Source organism: Phocoena phocoena, chromosome 2 (assembly GCF_963924675.1).
Source record: "Phocoena phocoena chromosome 2, mPhoPho1.1, whole genome shotgun sequence".
Taxonomy (NCBI): domain Eukaryota; kingdom Metazoa; phylum Chordata; class Mammalia; order Artiodactyla; family Phocoenidae; genus Phocoena; species Phocoena phocoena.
The window spans coordinates 4,338,791-4,362,716 of NC_089220.1; the positions used below are offsets into that span (position 1 = coordinate 4,338,791).

At 45.2% G+C, this 23,926-nt stretch overlaps 1 protein-coding gene across 2 annotated transcripts in view; it reads right to left on the reverse strand.

Moving 5' to 3' along the window:
* WDR25 (WD repeat domain 25) overlaps positions 1-23,926 on the reverse strand; it is a 139,083-nt gene that overhangs the window by 59,609 nt on the left and 55,548 nt on the right. The gene's annotated exons all lie outside the window — the stretch shown is intronic.

The window sequence follows — 23,926 nt, forward strand, 5'->3', positions numbered from 1 at the left end:
CTCAGCAGTGCTACTGTCCTCCCTTGGTGTCACTGCAAGAAGAAAGGGATGCTCTCACCTATCATCCAAGGTGGGTCAGAGGACTGAACACAAGAAGCAGGAAGGCACCTACAGGGCCTCCTGTGTGATGCTTCGGCTTGCCAGCCTTGTGACCTGGCTGAAGCTTGGCCTCTTCAGGCCTCAGTCTCCTCCTCCATATAATGGGGATAAGAAGAGCCCCGTCCCAAGGGCAGTGGTGAGGAATGAGTGAGGGCTGGGCACACCGCACCGTAGCTGGAGCACAGCAGGAGCCACGGCGCCGGAGGCTGTGCTTCTTGAGGCATGTAGTGCATGCGGTTCTTAACAGCAGGATTCCCTGACCCTCTCTTATTTCCTTAATAAGAGTAAACCCAAAGCGTGCCCACACAGATCCACAAACTGGATGTGAGAGATAACCTCCCCTTTCAAGATGAGAAAATTCACCCCGCCGCATCCTGAAGGTTCTCAAAATACACAGGATCAGAGCTCTGAAAGCGTATTTCCCGGGCATATGGAAATGTCTAAGATTAAGAAAACAAGAGGTCAAGGGTAGCCTTGAAAGAATGGTAAGAGAGCTCAGTTCCTTTCTTCCTAATTAGGGGTCAACAGCTGGGGTTTCAGACTGAAAAGCAGAAAGTAGCAACATTTACATTTAGAAATACGAACAGAGATCACAGAGGAAAGAGCCAGAAGGCTTCAAAGTGAAGTGAGAATTCATGGCAGAAACGCAGAGCCCAGGGAGCTGCTGTTTTCTCAAAACCGTGTGCAAGTATGACTTTAAAGGAAAAAAATAAAGTCAAACGAATGAACTAGATCTACAGGGTTAACTCGGCTAAACAGTGAAAAGATAACATTGAATACATAAGACAAGCTGCATATATGCAGTACGACGCCATCTAAGTCTTAAAAACACATGGAACACCACCTCACACCCAGCAGAATGGCTTCCATCAGAAAAAAAAGAAGAAGAAGATATGTGTTGGCAAGGAGGTGGAGAAATCAGAACCTTTGTACATTGTTAGTGGGAAGGCAAAATGGTCCAGCCACTAGAGAAAACAGCACAGCAGAACCTCAAAACATTAAGCATAGACTTACAGTATGATCCGGCAATTCCACTTGTGTGTATGTGCTCAAAAAATTAAAACCAGGATCTCAGAGAGATATCTGTATCCCAATGTTCACAGCTGCATTAGTCACAACAGTGAAAATGTGGAAGCAACCCAAGTGTCCACTGATTGATAGATGGATAAACAAAATGTGATATATATACACACAATGGAATATTACTGTCTTAAGAAGAAATGAAATTCTGACACAACTCACCACATGGATAAACCTTGAAGACAACACGCTAAGTGAAATAAGCCACTCACAAAAAGACCCCATATGTGGGGTCCCTAGAGTAGTCAAAATCATAGACGTAGAAAGTAGAACGGTGGTTACCAGGGGCTGCGGGGAGGGGGAGATGGAGACTTTTTAATGGGGACAGAGTTTCAGTTTTGCAAGATGAAGAGTTCTGCAGATGGATGGTGATGACGGCTGCACAACTATGAACGAATGTACTTAATGCCGCTGAACCTACACTTAAAATTGGCTACGCTGGGGCTTCCCTGGTGGCGCAGTGGTTGGGAGTCCGCCTGCCGATGCAGGGGACACGGGTTCGTGCCCCGGTCCGGGAAGATCCCACATGCCGCGGAGCGGCTGGGCCCGTGAGCCATGGCTGCTGAGCCTGCGCATCCGGAGCCTGTGCTCTGCAACGGGCGAGGCCCGCGTACCGCAAAAATTCAAAAAAAAAAAAAAAAAAAAAAATGGCTACGCTGGTAAGCCTTATGTGTATTTCACCACAATTTTAAAAACACACATGAAGCAAAACTCTATCACGTTTCTTTGTGTACTTGTAGTCAGACTATAAAAAATATGCTTGGAGAGGGGAGAGGGAGAGGGCCAGGGTTGGGGGATGGGAGCTGTGAACACTACACTGTATTTCCCCTAAAGAGAGGCAAAGAGAGCGTGAGTGGGCTTCCCTGGTGGCGCAGTGGTTGAGAGTCCGCCTGCCGATGCAGGGCACACGGGTTCGTGCCCCGGTCCGGGAAGATCCCACATGCCGCGGAGCGGCTGGGCCCGTGAGCCATGGCCGCTGAGCCTGCGCGTCCGGAGCCTGTGTTCCGCAACGGGAGAGGCCACAGCAGTGAGAGGCCCGCGTACAGAAAAAAAAAAAAAAAGAGAGCGTGAGAAAATGAATGTGCTCCAAAGCAAATATGCCCAAATGTCCCCATCTATTAAACTCATTCATTTAATCATTCATTCAGCAAACACTTCCTGGGTACCTGCTATCAGCCAGGTGTTGGGAAAGGAGGAGAAGGAGGTGGTGGGGGACGAGGAGGGGGTGGACATATATACACTAATATGTTTAAGAGACCTTAAACCCTGTGGCACCAAGGCCAAAAGCAGCAACCAGAGAGGTCTGAATTCTTGGCCACGGCCTCCTAAATCAGCCGTGGAAACGTGTTTAAGGAAATCCATCAATCCGTAAATTATCCAATAACTCCCCTCTGAAATGAAAAATGCATACTTGGCTCTCCTGGTTGATATATACACAACGATAGCATCAGAATCAATGCACCCCAGTCAGCCACTTCTCAAAGTATCCAGGGTGAGGGAGAGAAGAATCTTTGCTAATCGCTCTCCCTAATTGAATTTAATGTTTGCTGTCAGGTTTTAAAGATTAATTCCCAAACACCGCGCAGCCTGAAGTGTGTACCTTTTTTCAATTAAGTAATTAGAGAGCCCAATCTGCCTTCATGGAATTAAGGAGTTAAGTCTTCTGTCACACGTGCTAAGATGACTTGCTGTATTAACTGGAGACATTCTACGTGTCCGACAAAAGTCAGATTTAGAAAGAACGTGGCAAGCGAAATGTGGTGCAGGTGAACGTTCACTGCAGTTTCCGTGTTCTGCTTACTGAGACGTGGCCCCACCAGGAGTTCCTAACCGTCTCTCAAGACCTATAGCTTTAGCCACGGGTCACCTTCTCTCTGCCTACCTGCCTGACTTTTGTTTTTTATTGGGTTGGCCAAAAGGTTTGTTCAGTTTTTTCCATAAGATGGCTGTAGTAGCACTTAGTTGTTTTTAACTTCATTCAAAACGATTTTGTTAGATTGTATGTGACAGCTGTCATATCAGCATGCATTTAAAAAAAAGACTTATCGACACATGCACCCCAATGTTCACTGCAGCACTACTTACAATAGCCAGGTCATGGAAGCAACCTAAATGCCCATCGACAGACGAATGGATAAAGAAGATGTGGTACAATAGAATATTATTCAGCCATAAAAAGGAATGAAATTGGGTCATTTGTAGAGACGTGGATGGACCTAGAGACTGTCATACAGAGTGAAGTAAGTCAGAAAGAGAAAAGCAAATATCGTATATTAACACATATATGTGGAATCTAGAAAAACGGTACAGATGAACCGGTTTGCAAGGCAGAAACAGAGACACAGACATAGAGAACAAATGTATGGACACCAAGGAGGGAAAGGGGGGGTGGGATGAATTGGGAGATTGGGATTGACATATATACACTAATATGTATACAACAGATAACTGATGAGAACCTGCTGTATAGCACAGGGAAATCTACTTCACTTCTCTGTACAGTAGAAACTAACACAACATTGTAAAACAGCTATACCCCAATAAAAATAAATAAATACATCAAAATTGGTGAATTTTTGTGTTGCCATTTTAATATTGAAGATGGAAGAAAGAAAGCAACATTTTCGGCATACTATGCTTTATTATTTTAAGAAAGGTAAAAATGCAACTGAAACACTAAAAAAGATTTGTGCGGTGTATGGAGATGATGTTCTGACTGATTGAACATGTCAAAAGTGGTTTGCAAAGTTTCATGCTGGAGATTTCTCGCTGGACGATGCTCCATGGTCAGGTAGACCAGTTGAAGTTGATACCAATCAAATCGAGACATTAATTGAGAACCACTCAGGAGATAGCTGACATACTCAAAATATCCAACTCATGCGTTGACAGTCATTCGCAACAGCTTGGTCATGTTCATCACTTTAATGTTTGGGTTCCACATAAGTTATGTGAAAAAAACCTTCTTGACTGCATTTCCACATGTGATTCTCTACTTAAACATAACGAAAATGTTCCGTTTTTAAAACAAATTGTGATGGGCGATGAAAAGTGGATACTGTACAATGATGTGGAACAGAAGAGATCGTGGGGCAAGTGAAATGAACCACCACCAACCACACCAAAGGCCAGTCTTCATCCGAAGAAGGTGATGTTGTATATGTTGTGGGGTTAGAAGGGAGCCCTCTATTACGAGCTCCTTCCAGAAAACCAAACGATTAATTCCAACAAGTGCTGCTCCCAGTTAGACCAACTGAAAGCAGCACTTGACGAAAAGCATCCAGAATTAGTCAACAGAAAATGCATAATCTTCCATCAGGATAACGCAAGACCACATGTTTTTTGATGACCAGGCAAAAACTGTTACCGCTTGGCTGGGAAGTTCTGATTCATCCGCCGTACTCACCAGATATTGCACCTTTGGATTTCCATTTATTTCAGTCTTTACAAAATTCTCTTAAGGGAAAATATTTCAATTCCCTAGAAGATTGTAAAAGGCACCTGGAACAGTTCTTTGTTCAAAAAGATAAAAAAGTTTTAAGAAGATGGAATTATGAAGTTGCCTAAAAAATGGCAGAAGGTAGTAGAACAAAAGGGTGAATATGTTGCTCAATAAAGTTCTTGGTGAAAATGAAAAATGTGTCTTTTATTTTTCCTTAAAAGCCGAAGGCACTTTTTGGCCAACCCAATATTATAAAACAAATACAATCTCTGTAAAAAATACTCAAATTATACAAAAGTGCAAAAAGTAAAACCCCATAGGAATCAACAACAGGATGGCTGTTTCTCTGATTACATTGTAAATAAGTGTTCTGCAAAAAATTTTTCAAAACAAACAAACAAAAAAAACCCAGAAAAACACAAAGAAGAAAATAAGAAGCAGCTATCATCCCACTACCTGGAGATAATAGCTGTCAGACTTCTTTGTGAATCTTTGCCTCCCGTTTGGCCCTGTCCTGCCAGCCCCTGCCTCACGGACCCTCCTAGTTCAGTCCCAGCTCATGGACTCCTGTTTATCCTCGACAGTCTCTGCTGTCCCAGGATATCATTCTAGAGACCACTGTCAGGCTTGCACAGCTTACCACAAGCCTGTGCAGCCGGTGCCCAAGCCTTCATCAGGCCATTTACCTGCAAAAGTTTTGGGAATCCTTCAGGGTGTGTGTGTATTCAAGGGCTGGAATTGCATTGAATCCACAGACCAATTTGGGGAGATGTCCTAACAATACTGAGTCTTCTGATGCATGAACAGGATATATCTCTCTTTTTATCAATATTTAGGTCTTTAATTTCTCTAAGCAATGGTTTATAGTTTTTTGATGAAAAAATCTTGCACAACTTTTGTCAAATGTATCCCTATTTTTGTCATGTTGTGATGATATTGTAAATAGTATTTAAAATTTTTAAATTTCAGGTTCTTTTCTAATGTAGAAATACAATTAATTTTCTATATTGACCTTGAATTCGGCAAACTTGCTAAACTATTAGTTCTAAAGGGTTTTTTTTTTTGTAGATTCAGAAGAGTTTTCTACATAGACAATCACATATGTGAACAAAAACAAGTTCACTTCCTCCTTTCTGATCCAGATACCTTTTATTTCTTTTTCTTGCCTTATTGCACAGGCTATAATCCCCAGAACAATGCTGAATAGACACGGTGTGAGTGAACACCCCTGCCTTGTTCCTGACCTCATGGGGAAAGCAGTCAGTCTTTTACACAGTTAAGTAAGATGCTAGAGGTTATGTTTTCATAAATGCTCCTTAACAGTTTGAGAAAATTATCTTCTATTTCCAGTTTGCTGAAAGTTTTTATCAGGAATGAAAGCTGGATATTGTCAAAAGCTCTTTCTATATCTCTTGAGATGATCATCATATGGTTCTTCTTTTATAGTTCATCAATAGGCTGTATTATATTAATTGATTTTCAAACATTAAGTTAAACTTGAATTCCTGGGACAGATCCTACTTAGTCAGGACATATAAATAAATAAATAAATAAATAAATAAATAAATAAATAAATAAATGTTGGATTGATTTGCTAAATCTTACTTCTTCTCTTGGTTTGGTACCACAGTAATGGTGGCCTCACAGAACAAGTTGGGAAGTGCTTCCTCCTCTTTGATTTTCTGGAGGAGTTTGAAAAGAATTGTGTATTAATTTTCTAGGGCTGCCATAACAAAATACCACAAACTGGCTGGTTTAAACAATAGATATGTATTCTCTCCTAGTTCTGGAAGTCAAAAGTCAGAAATCAAGGCAGGATTGGTTCCTTCTGAGGGCTGTGAGGGAAGGATCTGTTCCAGACCTCTCTTCTTGACTTGTAGATGGCTGTCTTCACACTCACATGGTGTTCTCCTTCTATGCCTGTCTGTCTTCATATATCCCCTTTTTATGAAAACATAGGGACTTCCCTGGTGGTGCAGTGGTTAAGAATCCACCTGTCAATGCAGGGGACACGGGTTCAAGCCCTGGTCCGGGAAGATCCCGCATGCCAGAGAGCAGCTAAGCCCATGCGTCACAACTGCTGAGCATGCATTATAGAGCCCAAGAGCCACAACTACTGAAGCCCGCATACCTGGAGCTTGTGCTCTGCAAGAGGAGAAGCCACTGCAATGAGAAGCCTGCTCACCACAACGAAGAGTGGTGAGCAGTCTTCTGCTCACCTGCTCACCACAACTAGAGAAAACCCACACGCAGCAACGAAGACCCAACGCAGCCAAAAATAAATAAATAAATTTATTTTAAAAAAAGAAAAGAAAATGAAAGTCATACTGGATTAGGGTCCATCCTAAAGACTTCATTTTAACTTGAATATCTCTATAAAGATCCCATCTCCAGGGCTTCCCTAGTGGCACAGTGGTTGAGAGTCCATCTGCCGAGGCAGGGGACACGGGTTCGTGCCCCGGTCTGGGAAGATCCCACGTGCCGCAGAGCAGCTGGGCCTGTGAGCCATGGCCGCTGAGCCTGTGCATCTGGAGCCTGTGCTCCGCAGCAGGAGAGGCCGCAGAGGTGAGAGGCCCGCGTACCGGAAAAAAAATAAATAAATAAATAAATCCCATCTCCAAATAAAGACATATTCTGAGGCACTGGGGGTTAGGACTTAGAAATACAAATTTTGAGAGAGACACAATCCAACCCATAACAAATTGGTCCTATTTCTTACTTAAATGTTCGGTAAAATTCACTAGTGAAGTTTTGGGGCATGGAGTTTTCTTTATGGGAAGGCTTTTAACTATGAATTCAATTTCTTTAATAGAGACAAGGCTTTGGAGTTATCTAATTTTGTCAGTGAGCTTTTATTGCTTGAGTCTCTCACGGGATTTATCCAGGTCATCTAAGTTGTAGAATTCATTGACAGAAAGTTGATCATAGTATTACCTTAGTACTCTCTTAATATCTTTAGAATTTGTAATTAAGTCACTTCTCTTATTCCTAATATTGGTAACTTGTATGTTTTCTCTTTATTCCTGATGAGTGGCTAAAGGTTTATCACTTCCACTGATCTCAAAAAACCAGCTTTTGGCACCACTGACTTTTCTCTACTGTTTATCTGTTTTCTCTTTCAGTTATTTCTGCTTTTTCTTTATCTCCTCTCTTTTGCTTACTTCGGGTTGTATTTGCTTTTCTTTCTTTTGTATGTAAAGTGGAAGCTAAGATCATTGATTTGAAATTTTCTTCTTTAATATAGGCATTAATGCTATAAATTACCATCTGAGAACTACTCTAGCTACATTCCACAAAATTTTATATGTTGTGTTTTCACTTGCATTTGGTTCAAAATACTTTCTAATATACCTATCAGTTTCTCCCTGAACCCAGAGGTTAATTACAAGTGTGCTGTCTAGTTTCCAAATATTTGGGTTATCTGTCATTGATTTTTAATTTAATCTTATCACCATTAGAGAATATACTTTGAATAATTTCAATCCTTTTAAATTTACTGAGCCTTGTTTTACGGCCTAGAATATGGTCTATCTTGGTAAACATTCCATGTACACTTGAAAAGAATGTGTGTTCTGCTGTTGTTACATGGAGTGTTCTATCAATGCCAATTAGGCCAAGTTGGTGATAGTGTTGTTCAAGTCTTCTATACCTTTACTGATTTTCTGTCTACTTGATCTATTGATTATTGAAAAAATGGTGTTGAAAGCTCCAACTATAATTGTATATATGATTATTTCTCCATGCAGTTCTATCAGCTTTGCCTCATGTATTTTAAAGCTCTCTTATTAGATGTATACATATTTATGCCCTTAATGTTTATGTGCCCAAAGTATCTAGTATTATGTCCTTTGATGAATTGACCCCTTTCTCATTATAAGATGTCTCTCTTTATCCCTGCTAATATTCTTTGCTCTGAAATCTACTTTGTCTAATATTAATATGGCCACTCTTTTTTTTAATTACTATTAGTATGGTATATCTTCTTCCATCCTTTTACATTTAACCTTTGGTGGCTTTTCATTTAAGGTTTCTTGCAGGTATTGTATAATTGGGTCCTGCCTTTTTATCCAACCTAACACACTTTGTCTTTTTTTTTAATTTATTTATTTTGGCTGTGTTGGGTCTTCGTTGCTGCATGCAGGCTTTCTCTAGTTGCTGTGAGCAGAGGCTACTCTTTGTTGCGGTATGTGGGCTTCTCATTGCGGTGGCTTCTCTTGTTGTGGAGCACGGGCTCTAGGCACGCGGGCTCAGTAGTTGTGGCTTGTGGGCTCTAGAGCGCAGGCTCAGTAGTTGTGGTGCACAGGCTTAGGTGCTCCATGGCATGTGGGATCTTCCCGGACCAGGGCTTGAACCCGTGTCCCCTGCATTGGCAGGTGGATTCTTAACCACTGCGCCACCAGGGAAGCCCTCAGCCTTTATTTCTTTAAATAATTTTTTCTGTTCTCTCTTCCTCTGAAGACTCCAATTTCACGTATCTTGGGTAAGCTTGAAGTTATCTCACAGTTCACGGTGCTCTGTTTATTTTTTCCCCAAGCTTTTTACTCTCTGTGCTGCATTTTAGATAGCTTCTATAACTATGTCTTCAAATTTGCTAACCTTTTCTTTTACAGTTTATGATCTGCAATTAATTCCATCTAGTGTAGTTTTCATCCAAAACATTTTTTTTTCACCTCTAGAGTTCGATTTGGACCTTTCTTCTGTCTTCCATGTCTCTCCTTATTGTGTTCATACTTTTCTCCACCTCTTTGTATATATAGGGCATATTTATAACAGCTGGTATAACGTTATTTACTAATTGTATCATCTTGCCATTTCTAGGTATGTTTCTATTTATTGATTTTTCTTCTCATCATGGTTCAGATTTTTCTTCTTCTTTCACATGCCTTTGTAATCTTTGTTTGGAAGCAAGACAGTGAATTTTACTTTAGTGGATTTTTTAAAATTTTTTTGTATTCCTATAATAGTCTTGAGGTTTGTTCTGGGACACAATTAAATTCCTTGGAAACAGTTCACTTCTTGCCAGGATAGTCTCTAAGCTTTGATAGGAGGAAAAAGAGCAGCATTTATCTAGGGCTGTTTTACTCCATTCCTGAGGCAATACCCTTGTGAATTACAAGGATTTCCCACTCTGGCTTATGGGAATATGACGTATTCTTGGTCCTGTGAGCTCTGGGGATTGTTCATCCTGTTCCTTTCAAGTGGCTCTTTCCCCACCTTGGGGAGCTTCCTCCTACACATGTGCTGATCAGTATTTCACTGAAGACTTGGAGGGAACTCCTGTAGGCTCTGGAGCTCTCTCTCTCTCTGGGCAGCTCTCTAGTCTCTGGTTCTCTATTCTGAGAACCAGAACTCTAGAGAGAACTCTAGCTGCCTTGCCCTTCCTGGATGCCAGCTCTGTCTCCTCAACTCAGGAGGATCACTGGGACCCATCTGGGTTTCTCCTCCCTGTGCTATAGTCCAGAAACTCTCATCGGGCTGTAAGCTGCAACAATCTCAGGGCTCATCCCATTTTGTTTCCCCTCTCTCAGGGATCACTGTCTACACTACCTGGTGTTCAGTGCCTGAAAACCACTGTTCCTTATATTTTACCTGTTTCTTTTAATTATTTAAGATTGAGGCATAAATCTGGTCCCTATTACTCCATCTTAGCCAAAAGCATAAATCCCCATAAGTTGTTTAGAAGTATGTGATTTAACTGTCAAATGTTTATGGAGTTTTTCTTATTTTTCAGTATCTTATTATTATTTATTATTAATTTAATTCCACTGTGATCAAAGACTAGGCTTTCTATTGTTTAAACTCTCTTTTAATATTTATTTATTTACATTTCTTTAGGCTGTGCCGGGTCTTAGTCGTGGCACACAGGATTTTCACTGCAGCATGTTTTAGTTGCAGCATGCAGACTCTTAGTTGCAGCATGCATGTGGGATCTAGTTCCCCGACCAGGGATTGAACCCGGGCCCCCTGCATTTGGAGCATGGATTCTTACCCACTGGACCACCAGGGAAGTCTCTAAGCTTTTTTAAATGTATTGATATTTGCTTTATGTCCTAGCACATGGCCTACCTTAGAGAAGTACTATTTGAATTTGAAAAGCATCTGTACCCAGCATTGTTATGTACAGTGTTCCATAAATGTCAGTTTAGTTAAGGTAGTTGATAATGTTATACAGATCTTCCATCTTTATTGATGTGTCTAGTTGTTCTATCAACTACTTAGAGAAGAGTGTTAATATCTCCAATTATGACTATGGATTTGTTTACTCTCCCTTTAATTCTATGAAAACTTTTTCCTGTATTTTGAAGCTCTGTTTTTAGGTACACAAGATTGTTACGTCTTCCTGATGAATTAATCATTTTATCACTATGAAAAGTCCCTCTTATCTCTGGTAATACCCTTTGTCTTGAAGTCTATTTTATTGGTTAGTATTATAATACTTCCAGTCTTCTTACGCTTACTATTTGGATGATATCCCTTTATTCCACCTATTTCCTTTTAGCTTATTTGTCTCTTTTTTACTTGAAGTGCACCTCTTGTCAACAGTATATAATTTAGTCTTGCTTTTGTATCCATTCTGACAATCTCTTTTTTTTTTTTTTTTTTTTTTTGTGGCCTCTCCCGTTGCATAGCACAGGCTCCGGACGCGCAGGCTTAGCGGCCATGGCTCACGGGCCTAGCCGCTCCGCGGCATGTGGGATCTTCCCGGACCGGGGCACAAACCCGTGTCCCCTGCATCGGCAGGTGGACTCTCAACCACTGCGCCACCAGGGAAGCCCTGACAATCTCTTTTGATTGTAGTGTTTAGTCCATGCACATTTAATGAAATTGTCGATATGAGCAGATTTACATCTACCAGTTTGCTGTTAGTTTTCTGTTTTACCTCTGTTTTATTCCTCCTTTCCCCCTTTACTGCCTTCTTTTGAAATACCTATTTTTAGAATTCCATTTTATCTATTGGCTTCTTAGCTATGCCTCTTAACCTTTTTTAAGTGGTTGCTCTAGGGATTATAATATACATGCTTAATATTTTATTTTTTTCATCTTTATTGGAGTATAATTGCTTTACAATGTTGTGTTAGTTTCTGCTGTATAACAAAGTGAATCAGCTATATGTATACATATATCCCCATATCCCCTCCGTCTTGAGCCTCCCTCTCACCCTCCCTATCCCACCACTCTAGGTCATCGCAAAGCACCAAGCTGACCTCCCTGTGCTATGCGGCTGCTTCCCACTACTTATTTTACATTTGGTAGTGTATATATGTCAATGCTACTCTCTCACTTCGTCCCAGCTTCCTGTGCCCCCTGTGTCCTCAAGTCCATTCTCTACATCTGAGTCTTTATTCCTACCCTGCCACTAGGCTCTTCAGTACCATTTTTTTAGATTTCATATATGTGCGTTAGCATATGGTATTTTGTTTTTCTCTTTCTGACTTACTTCACTCTGTATGATAGACTCTAGGTCCATCCACCTCACTACAAATAACTCAATTTCATTCTTTCTACGGCTGAGTAACATTCCATTGTATATATGTCATGCTTAATATTTTAAAGTCTTCTTATAGTAAATTGTACCAGTTTACATAAAATATAAGAAGCTTGCAACCATAAATGTCTTCTCCAACCCCCATCCTTTACACTATAGTTGTCATATGTATTCCACCCATATATGTTATAAACCCCACAATGCAATGTGAAAATGTTTGCTTTAAATAGTCATATGTATTCTTTTAATTTAAGAGGAAAAAATAGTCTTTTATATCTTCCCACATATTTGCCATTGACAGCCACTTCAATCCTTCCTAAAGATATGAGTTCCTATCTGGTATCATAGTCCTCCATCCTAAAGAACTTCCTTTAACATTTCTGTAGTGCACATCTGCTTCCAATGAATTCTCACCTACTTCTCATTCATCTGAAAATGTCTTCATTTCACCTTCATTCTTAAAGGATACAGAATCATGAGTTGAGACATTTTTATTTTTCTATCAGCACTTTAAAGATGCCATTCCAGGGGCTTCCCTGGTAGTCCAGTGGTAAAGAACCTGCCTTCCAATGCAGGGGATGCAGGTTCAATCCCGGGTCAGGGAACTAAGATCCCACATGCCGCAGGGCAGCTAAGCCCACACACCACAATTACTGAGCTCGCGCACCTCAACAAGACAGCCCGCGTGCTGCAAACTACAGAGCCCACATGCCCTGGAGCCTGCGCACCACAACTAGAGAGAAGCCCACGCACCACAACTGGACAGAAGCTCACGCACCGCAACAAAGAGCCTACACACCACAACAAAAGATCCCACATGCCACAACTAAGACCCGAGGCAGCCAAAATAAAGAAAATAAATATTTTTTTTAAAAAGATGCCATTCCACTGTCTCTGAACTCCATTGTTTCTGATGAGAGAAGTCAGTCATTTTCATATCATTATTCCCTTCCACATGATACTCATTTTTCTCTAGCTACTTTTTTTTCTTAATAAACTTATTTATTTATTTATGGCTGCATTGGGTCTTCGTTGCTGTGCAAGGGCTTTCTCTAGTTGAGGTGAGCAGGGTCTACTCTTCATTGCAGCGCACGGGCTTCTCATTGCGATGGTTTCTCTTGTTGTGGAGCATGGGCTCTAGGCGTGTGGGCTTCAGCAGTTGCAGCATGTGGGCTCAGGAGTTGCGGCTCGCAGGCTCCAGAGCACAGGCTCAGTAGTTGTGGTGCATGGGCTTAGTTGCTCTGCGGCATGTGGGATCTTCCTGGGCCAGGGATCGAACCTGTGTCCCCTGCACTGGCAGATGGACTCTTAACCACTGAGCCACCAGGGAAGTCCCTCTCTGGCTACTTTTAAGATTGTTCTCTTTAGCTTTGGTTTCCAGAAGTTTGACTATGATATGCCACAGTGTGGTTTCCTTTATATTTGCCCTGTTTGGGGTCTGCAGGGTTTTTTTTTTTTTTTCCTTTTGAATCTGTAAATGTACATATTTCATCAAATTTGGGGAGTTTTTAGGCGTTATTTCTTTGAAAAGTTTTCTCTTCCCCATTGTCTCTCATCTTCTCTGAGACTCCAATTATACATACTAGACTATTATATATTAGACAAATATCTCTGGATATTGTCCAGAGGTTCCTGAGTATCTGTTTCTTTTTCCCTCTATTCTTTTTCTCTGCTTTCAAGTTGAATCATTTCTATTGCTCTACCTCCAAGTTCACTGGCTCTTTCTTCTCTCATCTCCATTCTGCAATGGAGTCCAAAGCACAAACTCTTTATTTCAGACACTATATTTTTCAGTTCCAGGCTTTCCTTTTTTTTTCTTTACAGTTTCTATTTTTGTACAGAGATTTCCTATCTTGTTATTCATTGTGTGTATATTTTCCTTTGTGTCCCTGAGTATTTTTATAATTGTTTTAAAATACTTGTCTGCTAATCTCAAAATCTGGATAATCTTGGAGAGAAACTCTTTCTCTTGAATGTGGGTTTCTTTCTTTCCTTCCTGTTTCTTTCTATATTGAGTAATTTGGGGTGAAATATTAGATTTACAAAATTTACATTGTATAAACTCTGGATTCTGTTATGTTTCTCTGAAGAACATCAACTTTTTTAAAAACAGGAAAACTAACCTGACTCTATTCACATTTCAAACTTTGTCTCCTCTGTTGTGTGCAGCGGCAGAAATCCCATTCAGTTGTCTTAGTCTGAGCTGAACTGCTTAGAATCTGCCCCATGCATGGGTTCAGGAGTCTTCAGAGATTTGGGCAGAGTCTGTACACAGAATTTGTGGCTCCCCCGCTCTGACTCTTTCCTGTCTGAGATTTCCCTCGTCACTCTCCAGCTGCTGTAGTTGCCCCAAATTACGGTTCTTCAAGCCAGTAACACTACAGGTTTTCTATCTGACTTTTAGCTGCTCTGCCTGGCACAGACTGGAGCCTACCCTCAGGCAGAAAAACATAAAAGTAGGAAATTCATCCAATGCTATTTCCTTCTTCGAAGGGAAGACCCTCTTCTATGTCTGCCTGCTTTTTGCTGTGCTCCAATACCTTCGGGTAGTTTGTTATTGCTTTTGTTCAGAGTTTATAATTGTCAGCTGTGGGAAGGTTAGTCTGACGGGAACTGCTCCTTCATTACTGGAAATCAAATCTAATATCGAATTTTAAGCATCTGGTTTGCAGTAATGGAGAGTAGTACGCCACCCTATCTCCTCACCTCCACCCCAGTACTTCAGTAAAAAGTACTGAATACCTCTACCCCAGTATTTCAGTAAAAATCTCCCCACATCCTGAATCCTGGTAGGAATATTTAGAAAAGTCAGGGGATTGGAGCATTCATTGTGTGGGTGGGTCACTGTGTCACAGAGATGACGAGAAGGCCAGTGTGATCTACACACTGATGTCATTTACTGCAGGCATGAATGAGGAGCCAGGAATGATTTAAGGAAATAATCCCACACACAACACTCTCCCCACCCCTGTCAGCTTCAGGAAAACTTGTAGAGAGCCTGGGAAGCCTGCAGCATTCCTAGCATACATGGTATAGGAGTTTGAACCAATTTCACTTCAATCTCTTAAGAGCAGGGTACCTCGGCTGGTATCTGCAAAAACAGTGAGAGCTAAGGCAGCATTTTCATCTTACACCATCCTCCTAAGTGCTTCCTAAAATGTTTTCTAGGGGCTTCCCTGGTGGCGCAGTGGTTGAGAGTCCGCCTGCCGATGCAGGGGACACGGATTCGTGCCCCGGTCTGGGAGGATCCCACATGCTGCGGAGCGGCTGGGCCTATGAGCCATGGCCGCTGGGCCTGCGCGTCCGGAAGCTGTGCCCCGCAACGGGAGAGGCCACAACAGCGAGAGGCCCGCGTACCGCAAAAAAAAAAAAAAAAATGTTTTCTATACCAAATGATGCAAGTTCCCTTAAAGTAAAGGTTGAGGAGAAACTTGATCAGAATCTGTAAGTACATGAGCATTTTCATTAGACAGAGAATTCCAAGAAATTATTCTCTCGTTCAATAAGGTCAGAACAAAGGGAAGGAGTTTTAAATGCCAGCAGAAGATGTAAAGGAGCAAAAAAGAGTTTTCTTTGCGTAAAAAGGATTAAGAGCAAGATGTCTGCAGAGGTTGCTGAAGAATGCGTGGAGAGTGGAGGCGGGGGCTCTAGAGGTCATCACCCTCCTTGTGGAGTGGGGAGGAGCCCTTGGCGGCCTGCAGGCCCCCCAGCAGGTGGTGCAGCCTATCCAGCGGTGGGGAGTGCCCGACTCCAGGAGGAGCTGGAGCCCCTTCTGAGAGCACTGCAACCTTGGACATTATTCTGAGACAAAATACCACCTCACCTCCTACCTCCAGGTAACAGTAATCACGCACTCAACCGTACTACACATAAGCCGTGTTTTAAGCACTTCACAAGAATTAACTCAATCCTTACTGCACAGTAGGAGGTGGGTATTATTATAAACATCATTTGACAGTTGAGATAACTGAAGCACAGAGAGGTTATCTGCCCCAGGTCACACGGTGAGAGGTGGAGCAGAGAATCAGACGAGGCAGACTGGCCGGAGAGCCTTCAGGCTTAAACATCAATGCTCGCCCACCTCCCGCCTGCAATGTGCTCTGCGGCCCCACACACGGCTCCTAATCCAGTTCTCTGGACTAACACAACACAAAGTCAGACTGAGCCCTCTTCCCACTGCCAGCCCTTTAGGGACGGATGAATAGACAAACGGACAGATGAACAGACGTATGGACAAATGTACAGAGGAACCAAAGGATGGCTATCCTGGTTTTGAGTCCTCTAGAGCTTGGACAAGCAGACCTCCCTTCTGAAATGCTACCCAATTTGTTTATTATAAGCTGTGGAACAGAAGAATGCTAAGTATTGTGTCCTTTGGTCACGAGAAACCTCCACCACCCTAGAAGTAAATCATTAATTCTTTAGGTTGGGTGCTCTTTTTCAACAAGCCACGGCCATCTAGTCGGACACCATCGCATGGTAGACACCACCACCTCCCTGCCATGTTCGCAAGAACAGCCTGAGATTCTCTGGCACCAGGAGGACCTGGGGTTCCAGCTCTTCTGCAAAATAAGGATGAGATGGAATCGTCAAGATTCTAAAGACCTGGGCCCCATGAGTGTCAGGTGCCTTTCCAAATTAAGATACACTTGGTCTCTGGCCTCAATATACACAGATCCTATGAGTCTAAGAACTCAAAAAAGAATGAATGGTTTTGGTGACTGAACGCTGGCTCCCAGCAGCACACCTGTCTTTTAGTCCTGCAGTGCCATGGATTCTACTGCTTGCCCGGTGTCCACGCGCCCACCTTCCTTGGAGAACCACGCATGCCCCACTCAGTTAGTGTGTTGCACGAGGCACTGGCTCAAAGCTTCTACAAAGGACACGTAACCCAGTCCTGGACAACCCAAGGCAGCGGGGTACAAGCCCAGGGCTGCAGCAGGCAGTAGAGGGGAAGAAGCATTTCCTCACCGTTGGGGCTGCGAAGCAGTAGCCCTGAGGCTGAAAGGGAGCCACCACAGGGGTGGCGTGTCCCTGGGACCAGGGCACACCTAGAGACAGAGAAGGTGAGACAAAGACATGAGGACATCTGACCCCTGAGTGCGGCCACGCCTGAAGCTAAACAGCCCTCAGCATTGTCACCCTTGAACAAACAGATTCACTTTTTTGCTTTAAGCTACTAGGAATTGAGTGTTCTATCACTTGGAACCGAGAGTTCTAACATAAATCCATTGTAGAATTTTTCCAGAGGTCAAGGTTAGTTTTATTGATAGTTAGCTTCTAACACCAGCTTTTCTCTCTCTTGGAAAGCCCATCTAGTCTCCTCAAATGTCCCCCCTTCTCCACAGCTTCTAAGCACTACCGCAGCCCATCAACATAGGTAGAATGCTCTAGGTCTCAGTGCTGGAGCGCACTTAAACACTGCCAGGTGCTCTTCCAGACCAGCCCACCTCAGGGGGAACAGGAAGGGCAGTTAGGGACTTTTTCAGGCTGAATGTCACGTCTGCCCTTGAGCCGCAGGCCTCTCTCCTCCGTGGCTCGCCTACCCTAAAGCCAGATCATCAAAAGGGGCTTCGTACTGCTCCCCACTCTTTGAAGCTAAGAAGTACTCGTTCTCAAAAAATGCCCGGGGAAAGAGGAGGGTGTGACCTGGTTAGAAGGAGTCATAATATCATACTTTAACTTCTGTGCATCACTTTCCACAGTACTTTTCCAAATTACGGAACCATGTGATCCACAGATAGACCCACGAGGTCAGCAGGGAAGTTACCTCCATTTTACAGATGTGCAAACAGAGGCTTTGAAAATTGGGCAACTCTCATTCATTCATTGGGTTTATTCCACAGATATTTATTTATCCAGGGTCCACTATGTGCCAAGAACACTGCTCACTGCTAGAATCTCCGGGGAACAAAACAGCTCACAAGAGTCTGATGAAAGAAAAAGATACTAAGCAAATGTACAAACGGGTATTACAACTGGGGACAGTGCTAAGAGAAAAGAGCTGGCCTCCAAGAGATAATAATAGCAGGTGAAGCTTAATTCTGACTGAGGAGGTGGGCGGGCTGCTGAGGAAGGTGGGGAGGTGGGAGGGCGGGGAGAGCCAGCCTGCAGAGGGGCCGGGGCCCCATGTGGATGGGAGCGCAGCAGGGGCGGGCAAAACAGATCGGAGAACTCTGGAAGTGTCTCCCTCCACAAAAGATGGGGAGCTGTTGAAGGGTTAAACATAGGAGAGAAAAGCAAGAGTCAGCTTTCCTTTTGAAAGAACAGTCTGGCTGATGCACAGGAGGCCAGAATCCTGTGGGGAGACCAGTGAAGAGGACGACCAGAGGGGAGGGAGCAGCCCGGGGCTAAGGACACACTGGACGTCATTTTGGAGAAGCGTCACCAGGACCTGGGGGTGGATCTGACTGGCAGTGAGGTGGAAGGAGAGAAGCTGAGAAGGTGGGGTGCCGCAGGCAGAGGGGGCACCACTGGAGGAGTGGCAGGGAAGACAGACGGGGACAAGGGACAGTAGTGGCAGGGAGGTGGGACATCCGCCACCTGAGCCGGGGGAGGAGCCGGCTCGTGATCAGCGTGTCTGCTTCACCCACGGGCAGGGACGGGCTGCGTGCAGCAGTCACTGAGTGGGGGCCCCTGAGAGCACCGCCTGACTTATTTCCAGTGGCCTCCAACTTAATCCTTGTGCAGGCCCAGGCTGGGGGGTCCTGGTGTCCTGGCTGTCACACACAGCCTTGTCCCCGGGGAGCACCTCCTGACAGCTTTTCCAGAGACCCAGCTAAGTCCCCCACCCCACCTGACGCCAGCCAGGGCAGGACCCCCCAACAGGGTGACCACTCTCAGAAAGTGAGGCCACTCAGGTCCTGCTGCCACGGCAACCGCCACAGGCCAGCGCCAGGCTGTCTCTGCTCCCCAAAGAGGCCTTCCGGGGCAGCCCTGAGGGCAGGCTCCGTCAGGCCCACAGTGCCCACCAAAGCCACGGTTCTCACCAGCCCTCCGTGAGGGGGTTTGGATGGGGGTGGTCATTCTCATTATGATTTCTCAATATGCATTAAAAAACAAAACAAAACAAAAAACACAGGCCCCTCACCCTAAAACGCATGCAGACACCCAGCAAGGAGGTACGCTCAGAGCTTTCTGGCCTTAAGGCCTTATCTGGCTGTGGGCTTCTGCTGGCCACGCTCAGGGACTCCATACGGGTTGCAAATGGACCCAGTCTAGCGGGAAAGCCTCCAGTTGACCTGAGAGCCACCCACTCACCTGCCCAGCCTCACCTCTCACCACCACCTCACCTGCACATCGCCCTCTAGCCAGGCTTCCCAAACTCACCTTGCTCTTTGCGACCTGTGGCTTTACACATGCCCTTCCCTGTACTCGAAGCAAATTCCTCCCTCTCCACCACATTGGCCCCTACTCTTCCCTCCAGTCTCAGCTGAGATGTTCCTTCCTCCAGGAAACCCTCCTGACTATCTGGGATATAATCCCAGTGGATGTTCCCATCGTGCTCCACGCTTTCCCTCCTGGAGGGCTGGAGGCACCATGTGGCAGTGGCTGCCATCTGACCTCTTTCCTGAAGACAAGTAAAGAGTGGTCATCGTGGTCGGGACAGAGTGGTCGGTGGCATTGTGCAGCTAGATGGACTGCTTTGTTCTTCCATTTTCAGTCATTACTCCTTTCTCCCATTATTTATTTATAATGTTTTCAAGATTATGAAAGAAACACATGCACTTATATAATAACCCCCACAAGGGCTATCATTTCTTTTTTTTATTTATTTTATTTCTTTTTTATTTTTGGCCGCGTTGGGTCTTTGATGCTGAGTGCAGGCTCTTCTCTCGTTGCAGCGAGCGGGGGCTACTCTTCGTTGCGGTGTGCGGGCTTCTCATTGCGGTGGCTTCTCTTGTTGCGGAGCACGGGCTCTAGCCATGCGGGCTTCAGTAGTTGTGGCACGTGGGCTCAGCAGTTGTGGCGCACGGGCTTAGTTGCTCCGCGGTGTGTGGGATCTTCCCGGACCAGGGCTCGAACCCGTGTCCCCTGCATTGGCAGGCGGATTCTTAACCACTGCGCCACCAGGGAAGCCCGGGGCTATCACTTCTTTAGACCCCCACCTGCCCCACACTGCCAGGTGCTGAGCCGAGTGATGGAATCTTCACAGCACCCCTCTGAGGTAGATGTAACTGGGCCATTTGATAGATGAAGAGACTGAGGTATGAAGAGAGTTGCCCAAGGTTATACAATGTGCACGTAACGGGCCCAGGATTCATGGCCAGTGTCCAGATCTGTGTGCTTCTCCCTGGGGTGCTCCTCGCCTGGGTGCCAGGTGTTGCCACTCTAGGCAGTGGGAAGTGGGTAAGGGACTGAAAAAGTACAGAAGGGGACACTGAATCTAATCCTTGTGCTCAGACGAAGGAGCCACTGTGACCCTGCCGGCAGCATCTGCCCAGTATTTTTCTCTGCATGCTTGGTTTTTCCTGGGATCTCACTGAAGATACAATTTGGCCTCCTGCTTTCCTCACTTAACACTTTCCAGTGTTCTTAAAAACTTCCTTTTCGAAAGAGCAGTTACTCAACAATTCCAGAAAAGCCAAGCATGGCTATGGCAGGGGCCTTGAACTTGACCACTTGCCCCTGGTGCCGACAGATATATGCACACAGCAAGAGGATTTAACTGCCTGATTCAGCACGGTGGGAAGGAGTAAATTGCTTGTGCCTGGGAAATACATTACCTCAATCTCACAAATGGTTTTTGAAAATCATTAAGCCACAGAAATGTCATTCTGCAGGCCCGGCTTCTGCCACCTCCCCGAACCGCCCAGTGGTGCCCCACGGCGCTGCATTAGGTGTAGACAAACTCAGAGCACTCACACCTGGGGTGGTAGCAGGCTGAGCCCCTCGGCCCAGATCACCCCCAAATGCCTCCTGAAAGACAAGGAGATGGTTCTGATCTGCTCAATTCACAGACAGTAAAAGAGCTGCTGACACTCGACAAGGAACAAGTCCCATCTCCCCCTGGAAAGCTCGCATGCCCACCATGCCCACCAGCAGCAGAAGTTCCTGCTCTGCGGCCGGCATTGCTGTTAACTCCCCAGAAATTATCTTTGTGATATCTCCAGGCTGGTGCCCAAAAATAAAATCCTAGTACATTTATGCGTCTCAAGTCCATTTCTCAGAAACAACCCCTAAGTCTAATGGCCTCTAAAAGGGCCAGCTAAGGACTAACTGACCAGTTTCCAGTAGCTTTCGGTTAACTCAAACCTCCTCAGCGCCCAAGCTCACGCCCAGGCCTGGGGTTCTTGGGGGCTGAATATCCACTCTTCCCTAACAAACTGTACCTGGGATGCATTCGGTGGTATAAATGGTGTCCCCAAAATTCCTAATAGTCTTGAATTAGTCTGTATAATTACATTACTTCAATGAGCACAAAATTATGTTACCTGTAAAAGTCTAACAAGTGATTCTAAAGGATTAAGAAAAGTTATATAAGAGGATAATAAGTCTATAGCCCTTAGGTCAATGATTTTTGCGGTCACACAGCCTGTAATTCACAGAAGCTGCTTGGCCGTGAGTTTAACAGCCAGAAATCCCTTTACCTGAACCTGTGCTGACAGCAACAAGGATTCACACATCAGAGAACAGCAGTTCCCCCAAGAGCCAGGTGAGGTCAGCAATACCTGTAGTGATTACAGAAGGCTCATTTGGCCATTAGTCAATCTGTCTCTCCTACACTCTTGATCACAAGCTTTCAGACACGGCACGCGGCTTCCAACTTTTTTTTTGAAAGAGGAAAAGCAGGACAGCCACTGCTTAGCTTTCGAGCTGTCCTTTGTTAAGTTCATTACTACCAGTACTGCACTGTGTGTACCGCGTGCTGTAATTTATACATTTTTACTGATGCTAATCATCAACGTCGGCAGGGTACCTGTTGTGGCTCCACATCATCTGTGAAGACCCCTGGGGACCCCAGGAGCAGGTGCACAACGCCAGCCCGCTTCTGCTCTGGACTCTGGATCCTTCCCACCCTGCCAGCCGGAAGGCGGGCCCAGGGCTGGAACACCAGGTGGTCACAGTGCTGGGGAAGTGCCAGACGTAGCGGTTAACTGAAGGCTTGGGATCATCGTGGACTGAGCCTCCTTTTCCTCGGCCGACCTAAAGTCCTTGCCCCTAAGGCTGGCATCGCCCAGGCAGCCCCGTCACCAAGTCAGAGGCCCAGGGTTCTAAACTCCAAGGCGTGGTAACAGCTCCCCAGCACCACCTCCGACACTCGGGTTAGGATGGAACAGAGTGTCTTTCTACACCAGCCCTTCTCCGCCCAGATGCTCCCAAACAGGCTCCGTGCCCGCTTCTTCCCAGAGAGAAGTCAGAAGCCCAACAAGGCAACCCAAGGGCTTGAGAACGAAGGTGGAGGAAAGCTTCCTGTTAATCCAAAACTGAGAAGCCTGCCACCCAGCAGGCCTCCTTTCAGCTCTGGCGACCAGGAAGCTTCCGGCAGTTTCGGGGCCCAGGTCAGCCGGCTACAGCATGTGTTGCCGCCTCCACCCCCTCCCCCGAGCTACATGGCTTCCAGGCTTTCTTTTCATCTCTACAACAGTAAGCTTTAAAATCCTCTTGCTGTGCTGTAAGTTTTTTTTTTTTTTTTTTTTTTTTTTTTTGCGGTACGCGGGCCTCTCACTGTTGTGGCCTCTCCCGTTGCGGAGCACGGGCTCCGGACGCGCAGGCTCAGCATCCATGGCTCAGAGGCCCAGCCGCTCCGCGGCATGTGGGATCCTCCCGGACCGGGGCACGAACCCGCGTCCCCTGCATCGGCAGGCGGACTCTCAACCACTGCGCCACCAGGGAAGCCCTGTGCTGTAAGTTTTTATGATAAACTAGTCTAAAACCTCTTTTGGAAGTTGTCGTGGCATAAATTATGAATAAAGACCAACAAAGCGAAAGCTCTGAGGTACAATCTTATTACCACCTTGCAGGCGTTTGGTGTCATTTTTCTTGCAGTAAACATGTAAATCTGCTGTCCGAAACAATACAAGTTGCTTTATTCTGTGTCTTATTTGCATGATTTTTAATGGCAAACAGTAATAAAGTGTAACTGAATCCTCTAATCCTAAACTCATCTAGACGTCGCTGCAGAGAACGCATTAATAATAAGATCCCAAGTTCACAGGGGAACTGTAGCGCGGGGCTCTGAGAGTCCCGGGGGTTGGGAACCGTGAGAGCAAGCAGGCGGCCTGGGGGACACCGGATGAAAGCAACAAAGACATCAAGGTCCGATTCCACAGGGCACTTCAGACACCCCGAATCCTAACCCCGCTGTGCCCCTTCTATTGACATGGCCTGAGCAGACGACCACGTCTCTGAGCTGCCGTGTCCACAGCTAGAAACTGGGGGCCAGGCCTACCGCTTCCCAGAGCTGCAGGGGGGCTCAGAGGGAATTACGGTAAAGTAGAAGGTACAAAGGAAGGCGCCACTAGCCGTCTGCTCTCTTTCCTGTCTTTTACCACCTGCTGCCGAAGTGACCCTCTGTTGGAGCAAACAGGACTCGAGACCCTACACAGTAAGGCCCCTCTTGAGTGCCTCCCTTCAGGGTGCTGGCCGGGCCAGATGGTTCAGCTGCATAAGTGAAGGTACCAAGTGTCCACCCTCAGTTCGGTCCCAGAAGCCCAGTAACCAAAGCCCCAGCCCAGGGCCCTTGCAGACATGACGGGGACATCCGAAGTCTGCACAGAAGGGCCCAAAGGTCTGGCAGACCCTGAGGCCAGTGTGAGGAGGACGATGCCCGGGCCACGTGTGTCCGTGGAAAGGCAGCTGCCCTGATGACTGTCATC